Source organism: Eubalaena glacialis, chromosome 12, assembly GCF_028564815.1.
Source record: "Eubalaena glacialis isolate mEubGla1 chromosome 12, mEubGla1.1.hap2.+ XY, whole genome shotgun sequence".
Classification (NCBI taxonomy): Eukaryota; Metazoa; Chordata; class Mammalia; order Artiodactyla; family Balaenidae; genus Eubalaena; species Eubalaena glacialis.
This window is the reverse complement of record NC_083727.1, coordinates 102,433,570-102,450,706: the sequence shown is the minus strand read 5'-3', so window position 1 is coordinate 102,450,706 and position 17,137 is coordinate 102,433,570.

Genomic DNA, 17,137 nt, shown 5'->3' with positions numbered 1-17,137 from the left:
ATTCCGAAACTGTAGGATTTGTTTGAGAGGCGCAGACGTTGCACCTGGAAAAACTGCCTAGGGAAACAGCGGGATTGCTGTATTAACTCCCTAAGTGCAGTTTCTATTCTTTACGGCTTGCTTGAGAGATTGTGCTAATCATCAAACGTGTTTGCAGGGAGCATTTATAGTTCACAGGCTTTTCCTTGCTTTGCCACAGAGGCGTTACTTTCTAATAGATGCCAAACAGCGATGCCGTGCATTCAACTGGGGAAGGGGAGTTAGGAGTTTTACAGCTACCTCAGTCACTCCTGTACTTTGCAATGTCGAGGAGGGAGTAAACGTCCTCATGTAAAATTCAAAAGAAGCATCTTCCACGGCAACAGCTGTTTCAGAAGTTCCAGCGCGTCTGTTTCATCTTTTCCTTTGTTTAAAAGCAGACCACAGCCTGCTTAATTTGCAGGTCAAAAGAGCACGAAGACTGTCACTAAAGAAAAATGTGATTACTATAGATATGGGGTTTTTTTCCTGATGAGTTACTTGCCATATTATTCATCAGCTAACCATGATGAAATGAAGAAGCTGATTGTTATAGAGAGTTAGAAAATTTGAGCAAAATCAAGATGCTCTATCTTCATGACTATTGACATCAACTCAGTGACCAGAATAAATGTCAATGTAGTAATAGCCGCTAGAACTTACTGTCAGTATGCAATTGCAATCAAGACATTGACTTCTGGGCAGATTTCACAGCCTGATTTTCCCAAGCAGCACCGAGATGGAGGGTTCCTTTGGGCATGCTCCTGGCATCAACACCTATGGAAGTGAGGAGTAGGTAGCAGAGAGATTGACCTGCGCTGCAATCCCAACCCCCCAACAGCCTCGGCTGATCCCACAGGAGCTCCAGAGCCAGACGGCGCTGCGGAGACCACCTGGGCCTTCGTACCCGTGGCGCTCAGCCATTGGCTGTGGGCTGCTCAAGGCAGGGAGTTTGACACAGTCCCCAAAAAGGGCTGCTAGCTGATGGCCTTCTTCCAACATCACTCCCAGCAGCTAAGAGAGTAATTCCTGTAATCCAGAAGAGGGAACTGCGTGGCACCTTACATAGTCTACCAAGCAGATATGCATAAAATGTAACACTCATGATCTTGTCAACAGAGACACAGAAATCAAAGAATGTAACACCCAACCCAAGCCCAGGCCACCAATATAATACCAAACGTGATTAAATATGTCTCGGCTGGGAATAAATACAGCTCAGAGTTACAGTATCTACTAGTTCCTTAATATATCTGGAAAAAGAACAAATTTAAATATATTGAATTCTCATAAAAAATAAATGACGTAACTACTTCTCAGAAGAAAAAGATATTAAAATACAATTACTCAAAGCATATGGAAATGAAAATATTTCCCTGTGTCAATTTCTAAAGTAAACTCTTAGGCAAAATTTATTTTAATTATCCAGCATCCACATGTGCTATAATTGTGCTTAACTTGATAAAAGCATCTTCTATAAATGTCCTTTGTTGATGCAAATGCCAGCTATGTTAATTAGCATTTTATAGTCTGCCTCTGATTAAAGTGTATGTATTTAAAATACAATTTGGATATACATTCTGTCTTGTCATGAATATTTATAGACAGCATTATTTAGCAATTATTTGTATCTTTATTTGACAGCAATAAAGTGTAAACATTCAAAAACACTGAGAATTAATATAGAGATTTCTTTTCTATAGAGAACATTTCATAAAAGCTAAGCATAATATTTTGAATCACTACATACTTGAATCAGTCATCATTTATGTGATATAATTAAGAATATACATATACACATATTATATTGAAAAGTCAGTTATATGTAATTAGTGTGTAAATTGCTTTGCAAAAGAAGAAAAGACATGAAGAAAATGTGTGACTCTCTTTTGTAAGCTCCAGGAGTCCAGAGTAGGGTCTGCATCTCTTCTGCTCACCACTAAGTCTCTGGGTCTAAACAAAGCATCTGGCACATAGCAGGCTCTCAGTATAGATTTGGTAAAGTTGAAAAGATTATAAATCTCGGTTTTTAAAAAAGGTAAGTTGGTTTTCCTTTGCAAACATGAAGGAAGCTGGTTATTGGCTGTTTCCAAATTTAGATTAAAAGGTGAAATAAACACTTTTAAGTGACAAGTTTAAACTTACATATTCAGGTTGGTGTAGTCTTTTTTTTTTTTCTGTATTACTTCACAGACTGGGACAGATCCTTCTCTCCCTTAAATACAAAAGATTTGTTTCCATTGCAATAATATCAAAATGAAGTCTAGTTCCAACTTTAATACCATGTTACCTAGTGAACATCTAGACAGCAAGGGCTAAATGTTTTAGAGAAAGAGTTTTGACAATGTTGTCAGCAAGTTGAACAAAAACAATATCTAGAAGTTTTACATGTTTGCTCTAGACCTGTTCATTCTCAACTTTCCCAGAATGTTTTTAGAACACAAATGAATCTCTCCAAAAAAAGTAGGAAATATTTAAAGGAAAAAATATAAAATGTATATGTAAACAGAGTCGCCAAAGTCCAGCCATGTTCTGACAAATCACCAAGATAAACACAGAATGAACATGACCCTAAAAAGTTTCGAATGAGTATGTTTTGCCAATCTGGAAGTACCAAAATCCAACCACCCCCAGGACCTCAGTACTATAGTTACTCTACTCTTCTCTAGAAATAGAAACATAGCCACTCTGTATTTATGTTCTATTAGTGGCTGAGTTTTGGAAGTCATGCCAAGAGGATTCCAGAAATGAAAGAAAAAAAAAAGATTTTGTATGAATCATCTGTTATAATCCTCCATAAATCTACATCATTACCAAAATATGACCAAAATTGCTATATAAATACCCAGGAATTGGAACAGAAGAGAAGAATGGAGTATTATGTCAGAATTCAATTAGCTTTAATATGGTAGGAAAGCCACATTCATCTGAAAGTCCATGAAAAATGAAAAGGGTTTTTGTTTTTCTTTTTGTTTGTTTGTTTGTTTAATGGTACGCAGACTTGAGCATAAGGCTGATTTAGGAAGAGATCCATGGCACAGGTTTGCACCCTGTATTGTGACCACATCAGTGTGTGGAGATGTGCTTCTTCTTTCCCTCAACCTACATCTCAAGGCTCAATATAAAATGGTCAGTACTTTAAGAATATACGTAGGCAAGAATAAGATTCATTTCCATTATAATCCTCAAAAGAAGAATTGCATTAATTTGTAATATATGCTCGTCTAATTTTCCTCTAGAAAATTTTCAGCCAAATTATATACTCATGACTATAGTTTTGGATACAAATAAATATCTCATTTCCTTGAGTTTGGAAGTGCTTAAAAGTCACTCGGAAAAACACATAGTTTGATATTTTTTCTAATATTTTACTTCTAATTTTATTAGTTTCAAAGATTTTACTGAAAAAAAAGCCTTTTAGAAAAAACGACTCTAGATATTTGGATAGTGATATTTTATATCAGACCCGTTAAGTTGTTACCCAGGCAGGACTTAGGTCATCTACTAAAAAACTAATACTGCACGAACACACCTATCACAGCATTGGCAACTACTGGGAACCCAGGTAACGCTACATCAGAATGTAAGCAATTCCTGCTAGTAGCATGGATTAAAACCAACACATAGGGGCCTAAGTGGGAAAGAAAGTTATTTCTTTCACTGATCATCTAAAAGGTGTCACTCTGAAACAATTTTCTGAGGGACAAGCATTTAAACACAATGCACTAGCTCAATCCTAAAACCGGAACATTTAGATAAAATGTGATAGGACAACATATAAAGGATGGTTTTCCAATAGCTAAGATTGAAAATCCTAGTCAAGACAAAAAGTGCTGAGCACTGTATATACATGTGTAAATGCTGCCATGAACTCCATTTTAAGGATGGTAAAATCAAGACTTAATAATTGCTCATGAGCCCACTATTGTAGAAGGTCGCCCCAACCTACTCTCAGGCTATCTGACCCCAGAGGCTACGTTCTGAAACAGTGGTTATGTTTCACTGAGAGAAAAACATACATACATGCATAGGGTCACTCATTTTTTATTCAGTGCTATTTACATTATTCTGGGATTTTAAAAAGTAACAGATCAATCTGTCTTTTCATTGGCACGTGCAATTTTTTAGAAAGAAGACACTACGAATATGTGGAACAGTTAAATAATTTGAAGTACTGTATGATTAATGTCCTTGCTAAGTATTATAGCCCAAGAACTACATGGAGGTCGGAAAACAAGGCAATAATGTGAACTGGAATAGTTATGAAAAGGCTCCACAGAGACAGTGAACTTGAACTGGATCCTGATACTGAGTGAGAAAATTGGACAGTCCTATTTGAGAAGGGAGGATATTCTCACTTGGAAGAAAATTACCCAAGTAGCTTTCAACAAGATAAATAAAATTACAGGAACCACCTTTGCATAAAACACAAAGACCACATAAAGTTGCATAACACCACACCACTATTTTGAATAACACTATTTTCTAAATTATTTATTTATTTATTTTGGCTGCTCCAGGTCTTAGTTGTGGCACATGGGATATTCGTCACGGCGCGTGGACTCTTAGTTGAGGCATGCAGACTCTTAGTTGCGGCATGCATGCGGGACCTAATCCCCCGACCAGGGGTTGAACCCGGGCCCCCTGCATTGGGAGCGTGGAGTCTTACCCACTGGACCACCAGGGAAAGTCCCTGAATGACACTATTAACTAAGTTAAATAATAATATATTGAATACTGTATGATTCCATGTTGATGAGGTTCAATAACAGGCAAATCAAATCTACTAGAATAGATGTCAGATTAGATGACTACCTTTAAGAAGAAGGCATTGACTGGGAATGGGCACAAGGAAACCTCTGGGGTGCTGGAAATGTTCTATGTCTTGATTTGGTGGTGATTTCAGATGCACATAAAAATTCACGGGGGTTTACACGTAAGATTTGTGCATGTACAAACTTACTATTTGTGAGTTACACCTCATTAAATAAATGAGTAAGGGTAGTATCTATGGTAGGCTACAGGGTTACTTAGAATAATATCAATTTAGCATTAGAAAAATCTTTAAAGATTACCTATCTCATCTCTGTCCTTCACAGATGAGGGAACCAGTACCAAACAGATTCAGAGACTTGCCCTGAGTCACCAGGACATTCAGGGGCTGCGATGGTACCTATTGTTGAAAGCTTTTCCATTCTTTGCTAATGCCTCCAAAATGTATTTCATGTGCCACATATTCCTAAAGAGAAGATCCAGATGTACCATTGAATTCTTAGTAATATTTATTTACTATTTTCCATATTATTTCTCAAATTGGCCACATTTATTTTTCCCCATTATCCTTGACTTCTCTAAACTGGATTATTCAAATCTTTTCTTTATTCTTCCTCTTAACTTTCATACCTATAATCAATCTAACCTATTTTCCCAGAAGGTGCTGTTTTACACATACAATTCTAATCTTACCCATTTCATAAAAATACAATAACTCTACCTGTTCTCAGACTTCGAAGATATTTCCGAGGAAGACCCTTTGCTTGGAGTCATTCTATATTTCCTCATATCACCACTTTTCTTAGTTTTTTAAAAAAATTTTTATAGGAGTATATTAGCTTTAAAATGTTGTGTTAGTTTCTACTGTACAGCAAAGTGAATCAGCTATACGTATATACATATTCCTCTCTTTCTTGGATTTCCTTCCCATCTAGGTCACCACAGATCATGGAGTAGAGCTCCCTGTGCTGTACAGTATGTTCTCATAAGTTATCTATTTTATACATAGCATCAATAGTGTATGTGTGTCAATCTCCATCTCCCAATTCAACCCACCTCCCCTATCCTCCTTGGTATCCATATGGTTGTTCTCTACATCTGTGTCTCTATTTCTGCTTTGCAGATAAGATCATCTATACCATTGTTTTAGATTCCACATATATGCATTAATATGCAATATTTGTTTTTCTCTTTCTGACTTACATCACTCTGTATGACAGTCTCTATGTCCATCCATATCTCTACAAATGACCCAACTTCGTTCCTTTTTATGGCTGAGTAATATTCCATTATATACATGTACCACATCTTCTTTATCCATTCATCTGTCGATGGACATTTAGGTTGCTTCCATGTCCTGGCTATTGTAAATAGTGCTGCAATGATCAGTGGGGTGCATGTATCTTTTTGAATTATGGTTTTCTCAGGGTATATGCCCAGTACTGGGATTGCTGGGTCATATGGTAGTTCTATTTTTAGTTTTTTGAGGAACCTCCATACTGTTCTCCATAGTGGCTGTATCAACTTACATTCCCACCAACAATGCAAGAGGGTTCCCTTTTCTCCACAACCTCCCCAGCATTTATTGTTTGTAGAATTTTTGATGATGGCCATTCTGACTGGTGTGAGGTAACATCTCACTGTAGTTTTGATTTGCATTTCTCTAATGATTAGTGATGTTGAGCATCCTTTCATGTGTTTTTTGACAATCTGTATATCTTCTTTGGAGAAATGTCTATTTAGGTCTTCTGCCTATTTTTGGATTGGGTTGTTTGTTTTTTTGATATTGAGCTGCATGAGCTACTTGTATATTTTGGAGATTAATCCTTTGTCAGTTGCTTCGTTTGCAAATATTTTCTCCCATTCTGAGGGTTGTCTTTTCGTCTCGTTTATGGTTTCCTTTCCTGTGCAAAAGCTTTTAAGTTTCATTAGGTTCCATTTGTTTATTTTTGCTTTTATTTCCATTTCTGTAGGAGGTGGGTCAAAAAGAATCTTGCTGTGATTTATGTCATAGACTGTCTGCCTATGTTTTCCTCTAAGAGTTTGATAGTGTCCAGTCTTACATTTAGATCTTTAATCCATTTTGAGTCTATTTTTGTGTATGGTGTTAGGGAGTGTTCTAATTTCATTCTTTTACATGCAGCTGTCCAGTTTTCCCAGCACCACTTATTGAAGAGGCTGTCTCTTCTCCATTGTATACTCTTGCCTCCTTTATCAAAGATAAGGTGAGCATATGTGCATGGGTTTATCTCTGTGCTTTCTATCCTGTTACATTCATCTGTATTTCTGTTTTTGTGCCAGTACCATACTGTCTTGATTACTGTAGCTTTGTAGTATAGTCTGAAGTCAGGGAGCCTGATTCCTCCAGCTCCATTTTCCTTTCTCAAGATTGCTTTGGCTCTTTGGGGTCTTTTGTGTTTCCATACAAATTGTGAAATTTTTTGTTCTAGTTCTGTGAAAAATGCCATTGGTAGTTTGATAGGGATTGAACTGAATCTGTAGATTGCTTTGGTTAGCATAGTCATTTTCACAATGTTGATTCTTCCAATCCAAGAACATGGTATATCTCTCCATCTGTTTGTATCATCTTTAATTTCTTCCATCAGTGTCTTATAGTTTTCTGCATATAGGTCTTCTGTCTCCTTAGGTAGGTTTATTCCTAGATATTTTATTCTTTTTGTTGCAATGGTAAATGGGAGTGTTTCCTTAATTTCTCTTTCAGATTTTTCATCATTAGTGTATAGGAATACAAGAGATTTCTGTGCATCAATTTTGTATCCTGCTACTTTACCAAATTCACTGATTAGCTCTAGTAGTTTTCTGGTAGCCTCTTTAGGATTCTCTGTGTATAGTATCATGTCATCTGCAAAGAGTGACAGTTTTACTTCTTTTCCAATTTGGATTCCTTTTATTTCTTTTTCTTCTCTGATTGCTGTGGCTAAAACTTCCAAAACTATGTTGAATAATAATGGTGAGAGTGGACAACCTTGTCTTGTTCCTGATCTTAGTGGAAATGGTTTCAGTTTTTCACCATTGAGAATGATGTTGGCTGTGGGTTTGTCATGTATTTATTATGTTGAGGTAAGTTCCCTCTATGCCTGCTTTCTGGAGGGTTTTTATCATAAATGGGTGTTGAATTTTGTCGAAAGCTTTTGCTGCATCTATTGAGATGATCATATGGTTTTTCTCCTTCAGTTTGTTAATATGGTTATCACATTGATTGATTTGCGTATATTCAAGAATCCTTGCATTCCTGGGGTAAACCCCACTTGATCATGGTGTATGATCCTTTTAATGTGCTGTTGGATTCTGTTTGCTAGTATTTTGTTGAGGATTTTTGCGTCTATGTTCATCAGTGATATTGGCCTGTAGTTTTCTTTCTTTGTGACATCTTTGTCTGGTTTTGGTATCAGGGTGATGGTGGTCTCGTAGAATGAGTTTGGGAGTGTTCCTCCCTCTGCTATATTTTGGATGAGTTTGAGAAGGATAGGTGTTAGCTCTTCTCTAAATGTCTGATAGAATTTTCCTGTCATATCACTATTTTTTAATAGTTATAATCTTTGCTCTTTCACTGTATAGATAGAGAAGGAGGTGATGTAGGTAGCAATATCGATGACTTTTCTTTAGGTAGGAGTGTGTTCTCCAGTCTTTTCACCTAATCGACTTGCCACTGGTCTCTTCCCGAAAAGCTGTTCACATCGGTATTCCCCACTCTACCCCCAACAAACACCCTCCCCCTATTCTCAATGACTTCTGAGACCTTGACAATGAAACCTGCCAATGAGAAAACTGCTAGGTGTTTTTTCTTCCGTTGTTTTTCCATTCAAATAGCTCTCAATTCAAAACTTCATTCTCTAAGCTCTACACGTTATGCACAAGTGTATTTTTTACAAGGGTCTTGATTCTATCTAGATATGTTAAGGTTTACTGCAAATCTTTAGATAAATCCACATGCCATGATACAAGTGAATTACTTCAAAACAACCCTTTGGAATATTCATAAACAAGTATAAAATGCCCCAAGTACAAATATTCCCGAGATAACTAGACAGAAGGCGTGGGTACACTTGTGGTCATATTCACAGATGACTACAATCTCAGTTTCTGTTTTTAACACAGTCTATTATTTTACCTGTAGTTGGAGACATCATAATCTGGTAAAAGCCATTTCAGTAATCTTCAGAAGGATAGTTTATGGTCAAAAGCAGCAGGTGTTAGAATATTGCTACCCACTGCAAACCTTTCCCTGGGCCAATTTGGTTCATATTCCTCTGTGTTGACATAAGTATGACAATTCAGATAAAAGCAAATTAAGAGACCTCTTAATGGGCTTTGCCAGATTCCTGCCATCTGACCCTTGCGATCTACTTTCTACCAAACCCACCCTGTTCTTTGTCTCACAAGCTTGACTTGAATGGACCTTATCAAAGAGCTCCCTTGCCCTCTGCCTTCCAGACATGTTTACCAATGGGAACACCAGTAAGATGCTGCAGATGAAAGAAGAATGAAGTCTGGGCACTTTTCCCCCAGCCCTGTCAGAGGAAGATCACCCCGGCTTGCTGAATACCTTGGATGAAGATCACTTTCCTAAGTTGCCCTTTCCACACAGTCTACTGTGTCTCTAGATTCTACCAACATGCCCTGCCCGGACTCCTTCAGGCCCAGGAAGCATTACAAAGTCTCCACCAGCCCTGGGTCCTCGACTATCCATATATTTCCTCATATCCTACCCACATTTTATTTTATTTATTTATTTATTTTTTGGCCCTGCAGTCCAGCTTGCAGGATCTTAGTTCCCTGACCAGGGTTTGACCCGTGCCCTCAGCAGTATATGTATAACTGAATTACTTTGCTGTACACCTGGGAAACTAACTATACTCCAATATAAAGTAAAAATTTTTTTCTAAAAAGAACATGAAGTGACAGACTCTTTAAAAATAACCTCTTTATTATCCTTTCTTGAAATCACCCAATTTGAGTGCATTATCTTCTTTGTGCAGGAACCCTGACTGATCATTGAGTTCCATTTAGTGAGTAAGAGTCACTTTGGACATTTGGCCATCTTGAGAAGAAACATTTGTTTGCTCCCTCTCCCTCCTTCCCACGCTCCAAGCAAGCAGAGTAGTAGCTTGTTAAGTGAGTACCTAGCTGTTGCATCAACCAGGCTGTCAATCCCAACCCTATGCCCCAAATCTCTTGATAGTAACCACCAAATACAAATTGGAGTGTTTTATCTGTACCCAATAAAGTGACTAACATATTACAAGCTTGTCTGTAACTCTGTTTTAGGGGAAATTACTTTAAACCATAAACCCCTGAAATTAAGTACCAATATGCTAGTTATTCAATCTTCCCTATGTAGCAGGATTTATGGACTAACTCATGATAGTGATGATTAGTGAGAAAGTGAGAATCGACCCTGCTGATAATTAAACTGTGATGTTTCTAACAGAATATCAACCATGTTTCCATTTAGACACGGACAAGGTCAACAGAGATCCATTAGCTTCCTTACATGGCTGGAGCGTCAAGTATGGAGAGTGAGTGTCCAGTCTGTGCCAGATCATGAAAGGCTTTTTGTGTTACCCTAAGGGTTTGGACTTTATCCCATGGCTGGGAGAAAATTGATCAGATTTACATTTCAGACCCACTACTCTGGTGACTACGTGGAAGATAGATCTAGTTAGACGTGTACCGCAAAAACTGCACATACAAAAAATAAATGACAATAATAATAACAGTAATAACAATACAATGCAGTGAAGTAGGATACAGACTGGAAGAGACAGATTCAAGAAATAGTAAAATTGTCAGATTTCAGTGGCTGTGGGTGCTGAGGGAAGGAAGGACTCACAGACGACTCCCGTTTCTCAGCCAGGTAATAGTTGGACAGTAATAAGACAGAGAATCTACCAGCAACAGGGAGAGGAGCTGGCTGAGTTGGTCCCACAAAGGTTTTACTTTGACATGAACTGAGAGTGAGCAGCCCACGAAACTCACAAGAAAATATCCAACAGACAAGTTGGAACTCAGAATATGAGCGTCAGACGAAATGTCTGAAAGGGAGATATAAGTGGTAATAAGATCCCAAGCATAACTGTATGACCCAGCAGTTCTACTCCTGGGTGTATGTTTGGAAAAAACAGAAGCACTAATTTAAAAAAATACATGCACCCCAATGTTCATAGCAGCATTATTTACAATAGTCAAGATATAGAAGCAACCTAAGTGCCCACCAACAGATGAATGGATAAAGAAGCTGTGGTGTACATATCCAATGGAATACTACTCAGCCATAAAAAAGAATGAAATTTTGCCATTTGCAGCAACATGGATGGACTTGGAGGGCATTACACTAAGTGAAATAAGTCAGACAGAGAAAGAAAAATTGTGTATGATATCACTTATACTTGGAATCTAAAAAATATGACAAACTAGTGAACATAACAAAAAAGAAGCAGACTCACAGATATAGAGAACAAACTAGTGATTACCAGTGCGGGGCAGGGGGGCAATATAGGGGAGGGAGAGGTACAAACTATTGGGTGTTAAGATAGGCTCAAGCCATGTATTGTACAACACAGGGAAAATAGCCTAAATTTTGTAATAACTGAAAAGTGACCTTTAAAATTGTATAAAAATAAAAATAAATAAAAATAAAATTTAAAATTATATAAATAAATTGCTTAAAAGATCCCAAGCGTAGATGAGATCACTCCAGTGTGTGCAGTGAGAACAGCACTGGTGTGAGGAAGGAACCCTGGAAACCCCAGTGTCTGAGGTACAAGGACCAGAACAGGCTTGTAAAGGAGATGGAGCCCTAAGACCCAGAGAGGTTGGAAGAGAACCAGGAAAGAACTTCTCTCTACTTTTCCAGTCACCAGTCTGCCCTTTATTCCGCCTCACTCACTGTCCAGAAATTTATGGGACATTGGCTCAGGATAATGGCAAAGGTCGTTAATATCTTTGTGCCCTGAAATTTTCTCATGACCTGCAAATTAAGTTTCCCTCAACTGGACAAAGTACAGTCCTTTGCTCAAAGAGTAGCTGGGTCAACCAATTGGGAGAACTGCCCAACGATTTCTATATGGATGGATCCTAACCGGTGCGAGGGTAAGTAATGTCATTTACATTCCAGTATTCAGGCACTACAGCTAATCCACCTTCTAAAATCCTCATACTTAGTTGTCAAACCCAGCTTTCCCTTTAGCATCCCTTTAAAACTAAGTAGGGGGACTTCCCTGGTGACGCAGTGGTTAAGAATCCGCCTGCCAATGCAGGGGACACGGGTTCGACCCCTGGTCTGGGAAGATCCCACATGCCGCGGAGCAACTAAGTCCGGGCACCACAACTACTAAGCCTGCGCTCTAGAGCCTGCAAGCCACAGCTGCTGAGCCCGCGTGCCACAACTACTGAAGCCCGTACACCTAGAGCCCGTGCTCTACAACAAGAGAAGCCATCGCAATGAGAAGCCCGTGCACCGCAAGGAAGAGTAGCCCCTGCTCCCCGAAACTAGAGAAAGCCCACGCACAGCAACGAAGACCCAACGCAGCCAAAAATAAATAAAATAAATTTATTTAAAAAAAAAAAACTAAGTAGGGATCAATTCTGCAGAAGACCCATGTATTCTGGAAGGACTTAGAATCTGCCTTCCTCCCCAGCCATCATCAAATTAGTTCCTTGTCATATTGAGTCATGGAAGAAATACATCAGAAGCCTGGAGAAATCAATTTAGAAAGGGAGAAGTAGGGCAGCTCTAGAATGATTCTGACCACAACAGATGTCAATAATATAAATTAAAACAATACTGCCACTGAACCAGGTAACTTATACATGACAGAGAGCTACTCTATATTGAGTGCTTTCTCTAAGACAGGCATTATTCCTGATGTTTTACCCATATTTTCTTGCTTAATAATCAAAAGAATACTTTGAATAGGGAATTGTATAATCCCATTTGTAAAAATAAGACAACCAGGGGTAAATAAGTAGCCAAGGGTCACATACCTAAGGAGCAAAAAAACATGGATTTGAACCAATGGTTTGTCCGGCACTACAACCCATGGCCTTAACCACCAAGCTACACTGCTCTCTCCCCTTTTCCACCCCACGGGCCTCAATGCCAGGGGGAGGTTGGAGATTGAGACAAAGAGCACAGGTCCCAACACTAGAGCACTCAAGAGGAACCTTTGCTTTAGTCTTGCACAAGCCCAGGTAATAATTACAAAGCACCAGAAGGGTATATGGGGAAGCCTGCTGCCTAGTTTTAATTTTTGTGTTGCTGGAACAGATATACTCACCTCTACATCTCCACCATAGCTCTGTGGTACAACTTATTAAAAGGTAGACTTTTTTTTTAATGGATGTAAAAACTTTAAATAGATGATGAATTGTCAAGTTAAATCAACAAATGACTATTGCATCAAGAAGAAAATCTGGGACTTCCCTGGTGGCGCAGTGGTTAAGAATCCGCCTGCCAATGCAGGGGACACGGGTTCTATCCCTGGTCCGGGAAGATCCCACATGCTGCGGGGCAACTAAGCCCGTGCACCACAACTACTGAAGCCCGCGTGCCTAGAGCCCGTGCTCCGCAGCAAGAGAAGCCACCACAATGAGAAGCCAGCGCACCGCAACGAAGCGTAGCCCCTGCTTGCGGCAACTAGAGAAAGCCCGCACACAGCAACGAAGACCCAATGCAGCCAATAAATAAATAAATAAATAAATTATATTTATTTAAAAAAAAAAGAAAATCTGGATTTATGTTAAAGTTAATGGAGACAAGGAAATTTCAACTTTAAGCTTCAGTATGATGATGATGAAAAAAATGTAATAATGTGAACTATACACAAAGGAGGTGTTTAATGAAGAGTTATCAGACGAGTAAAGAGGAAAAATAGTTACGGGCATAGAAAAGGTGATTTTTTAAAGCAACTAATCATGAGACTGGGACAAACAAATGATGAAAGAAAAAGAAACCAACACACTTGTTGCCCCATCAGACCAAACGGAGAATAAATTCATCCATTTGGAGACTAAAGTTCCAGCTTTCATGGTGGGTCCTGTGCTTTCAGTGTCTTTGTCCAAACTACAAGCCTTTGCAGGACAAACAGAGACCTTGCATAGAAAGAACAATCAATCATACTTTTATACTCCAGGAAGATCCTTCGAGTGAGAACACATGCTATACCCTCATTACCCTGAAGAGACTTCTGTTCTCATAAAACTTGAGGATGCCATTTTACAGCCTAAAATCCAAGCACTCATGGGAAGAGAAGTGTTTTTAAAGGAACACATCAGCAGTCTGTTGTTTTCCTCTTGCATGCTGACCCTTCTTGGGTTTAAGATGACCATTTTCCGAGAATAGAAAATTTGGTCTAAATGAGAAATACTCTTTAAAATTGCTTTATTGCTATGTGGGTTTTTCTTTGTAATTATGGTTAAGTTATTCCATAAAATTTACTGCTACGATAGTCCTGTAATGGCAATACAGTCCAACGAATTTTTTATTCACTGGAGAAGTTGGTAAATGGGACACAGAATCTAAAACTTCTTGTGCTGAAGACACTGGTTAGGTTTTCCAGAAGCTTTTGGTTGGGTTTTCCATAGAAATTGGCCTAAAGGCAAAGCTGAATTTGAGGTGTCCTAGAAATAGCATGAGAAAATGCCTTTCTAGCCTTATTTCCATCCTAAATAATGAGCAGAACTGTGTGTTGAAAGGGAACCATTTGCTTTGGACTCAAGCAGCGAAGGAGGGAAAACGGGAAAAAAATGAAATGACCAGAACAAAAGTAGGCAGAGTGCCTGGAAATAAATATGAATATATATATAATATTTTTTAAACTTTAAAACTACAGACTTGGAAAGTATAGAGCTCCCAAACTCTGAAAACAGGTATAATTTTGCCTCTCTAGGTGATATTGCAGAAAGCATGGTTCATTGCTACTTAATTTGAATCTGAATTATAATATATTAGCATATTAAGCATCTTAAAATTCGTCTTAGTTCATTAAGGAGTTCATTCTTCATGAAGAATAATTTTGCCTGCATAGCTCTACCCTACTACAGTCTCCTGATTTCCCTCTGTCCTCCTTACTGAAAGCAAGTGAAATAGTGGGTTTAATAAAGTGTCCAGCTTAAGTTATTTAGTTAACATTAAATAAATATTAATTCACTTCCACCCTTTAAATTTCTTTCGCTTCAGCCTCCGAAATTCAAGTCTATAGCTGGTAATAAAGAGAGTGCCGTAATAACTGAGCAGGTGACACCAGGCCAAATACCACTGTGTCTAAAATAAGTAATAAAAATGTTATCCACACCCTCTCTGAAACTTGGATTCTGTCCTTTATTATATACTTAAGACTTTTTCAACTCATAGACAGTGTTTCATTCATGAATGAAGAGAGAATGAGAACGCCTGGCTCAGACATAAATATAGCACCTGCTGTAAATAATGGAGGAATTGCTATGTAGACCAGAGCTCCTCCTTCAGAAGGAAAGCGCGATCAAATGCAGTAGTAGGATAATACCAAACAGGAAAGAAAGGAGTCCAGAAAACTGGTACCAGGACAGAATTCCGTTTTGTTCTTTCTTGTCATATCATATGGGTGAGCTTGGCTAACCTCTTTAATTCTCTGAGCTTCAGTGTCTAACAGTATAAGATGAGAATAATAATACCTATTGGTCAGGGTTGTGGTGAAGTGTAAATAACATCACGGATGGGGAATCACTACATTTACAGATCCAAGTGGGGTCCTGCACCAGCAGTTTTGGCAACATCTTGTTAGAAATGCAGATTCTCAGGCCCCACCCCAGACTTATTGAATCAGAAACACTGGGGGTGGAACTGAGCAATCTGTGTTTGAAAAAGTCCTCCAGGTGTAAAAACCACTGCTTTTTTATTTTTTTAAAAATAAATATGATCCTGTTTTTTCCATCACAGTGAATTCATATGTGGAACATATCCCCATGGGTATCCATATAATTCAGTTATAAAACTATTCAAATATGTGAAGATTTACACCATTTTATAAACGGGAGAACTAAAATGTTCAAGTGAGTTACCCAAGTTTACACAACTTTTTTAAAATAGATCATACTATAAAATTACACACACACACATACAAACACACACGTATGTAATTTTAGCATTGCCTTGCTTTGTAAATTTAGAGCTTCAGTCTCAAAAGAAGTAAAAAATTCTTCAATGTACTAGGTTGAAAAACTTTGGGCCAGTGTCACAGCCTGCTGGGCAGCAGAATCTCTAAGCTCACGGGTGTCACCTGGAAGACGTAGACCTTTCTAGTTGACATTTTGTTTTGCTGGAGTTTCCAAATTCTAGATTCCTTCCCCTTTCAACTGTCCCCCTTCCCCCTTGATATGATTTTTTTTCTTGTTCTCAGTGATCTCTGTGTTTTACTTCCTAAACTCTATCTGCATGTCCTAGAAAAAGAAACTAGAGAACCACACTAAAGGTGTCCCCTTTTAATCCAGGCTGAATAGTATTGAAAAGAAAGCTTCAGGTAAACTAAGTAACACCTGCACCACTCAGTATTGTAGGTTTATCAAACTAAGTTCTCACTCAGAAAAGATTTATTCACTGAATATTGAATAGGTAAGTTATTTCCATATACTGACTTTTGCCATCTACTTTTTCTCATTCTTTTTCAAAAAGTATATAACAGATGTTAATGTAATTTAGCAATTATAACACAGACTTGAAAAATAGTCATCTGAGTTTGAAATACAAGTATTGAAATTACATAGAGTGAATTCTATTTCCAAAATTGGGGAAGGAGCAGGAAGAATGTGAACAGTAAGGGGAAAATTCAGAATCTGGATTCATTGTCAAGTTTATGCTTTATTGTCTGATGTGATAACAGAAAGAACCACCATATCCCTATAGAAACAAGTGAAGAAGAAGGTGAGAAAATAGGTGAATTGAGAATCACTCAGGGTTTCTCGACCTCAGCACCATTGACATTTTGAGTCAGATAATTATTTGTTGCAGGGGTTATTCTGTGCATTGTAGGATGTTTAGTAGCACCCTTGATGCCACTAGCATCCTCTTCAGTTGTGAGAATCAGAAATGTCTCCAGACATTGCCAAATGCCCCCTCAGGTAACAAAACTGCCCCCAGTTGAGGACCACCTCAATTACTGTTATAGTAAATGATTTTTTCTTCTCTTGGAAAATAAAGATCAAGAAGTTAGAGAAAGTTTAAAAAAGGTAACACAGAAAACATACCACACATTTTTGCCTTTCTTCTATTCAACATAAAACGCAAATTTTATGAACTGCGTAAAAAACAGACAGTTGAATATAAATCTGTTATTTGTTTCAAGGGACT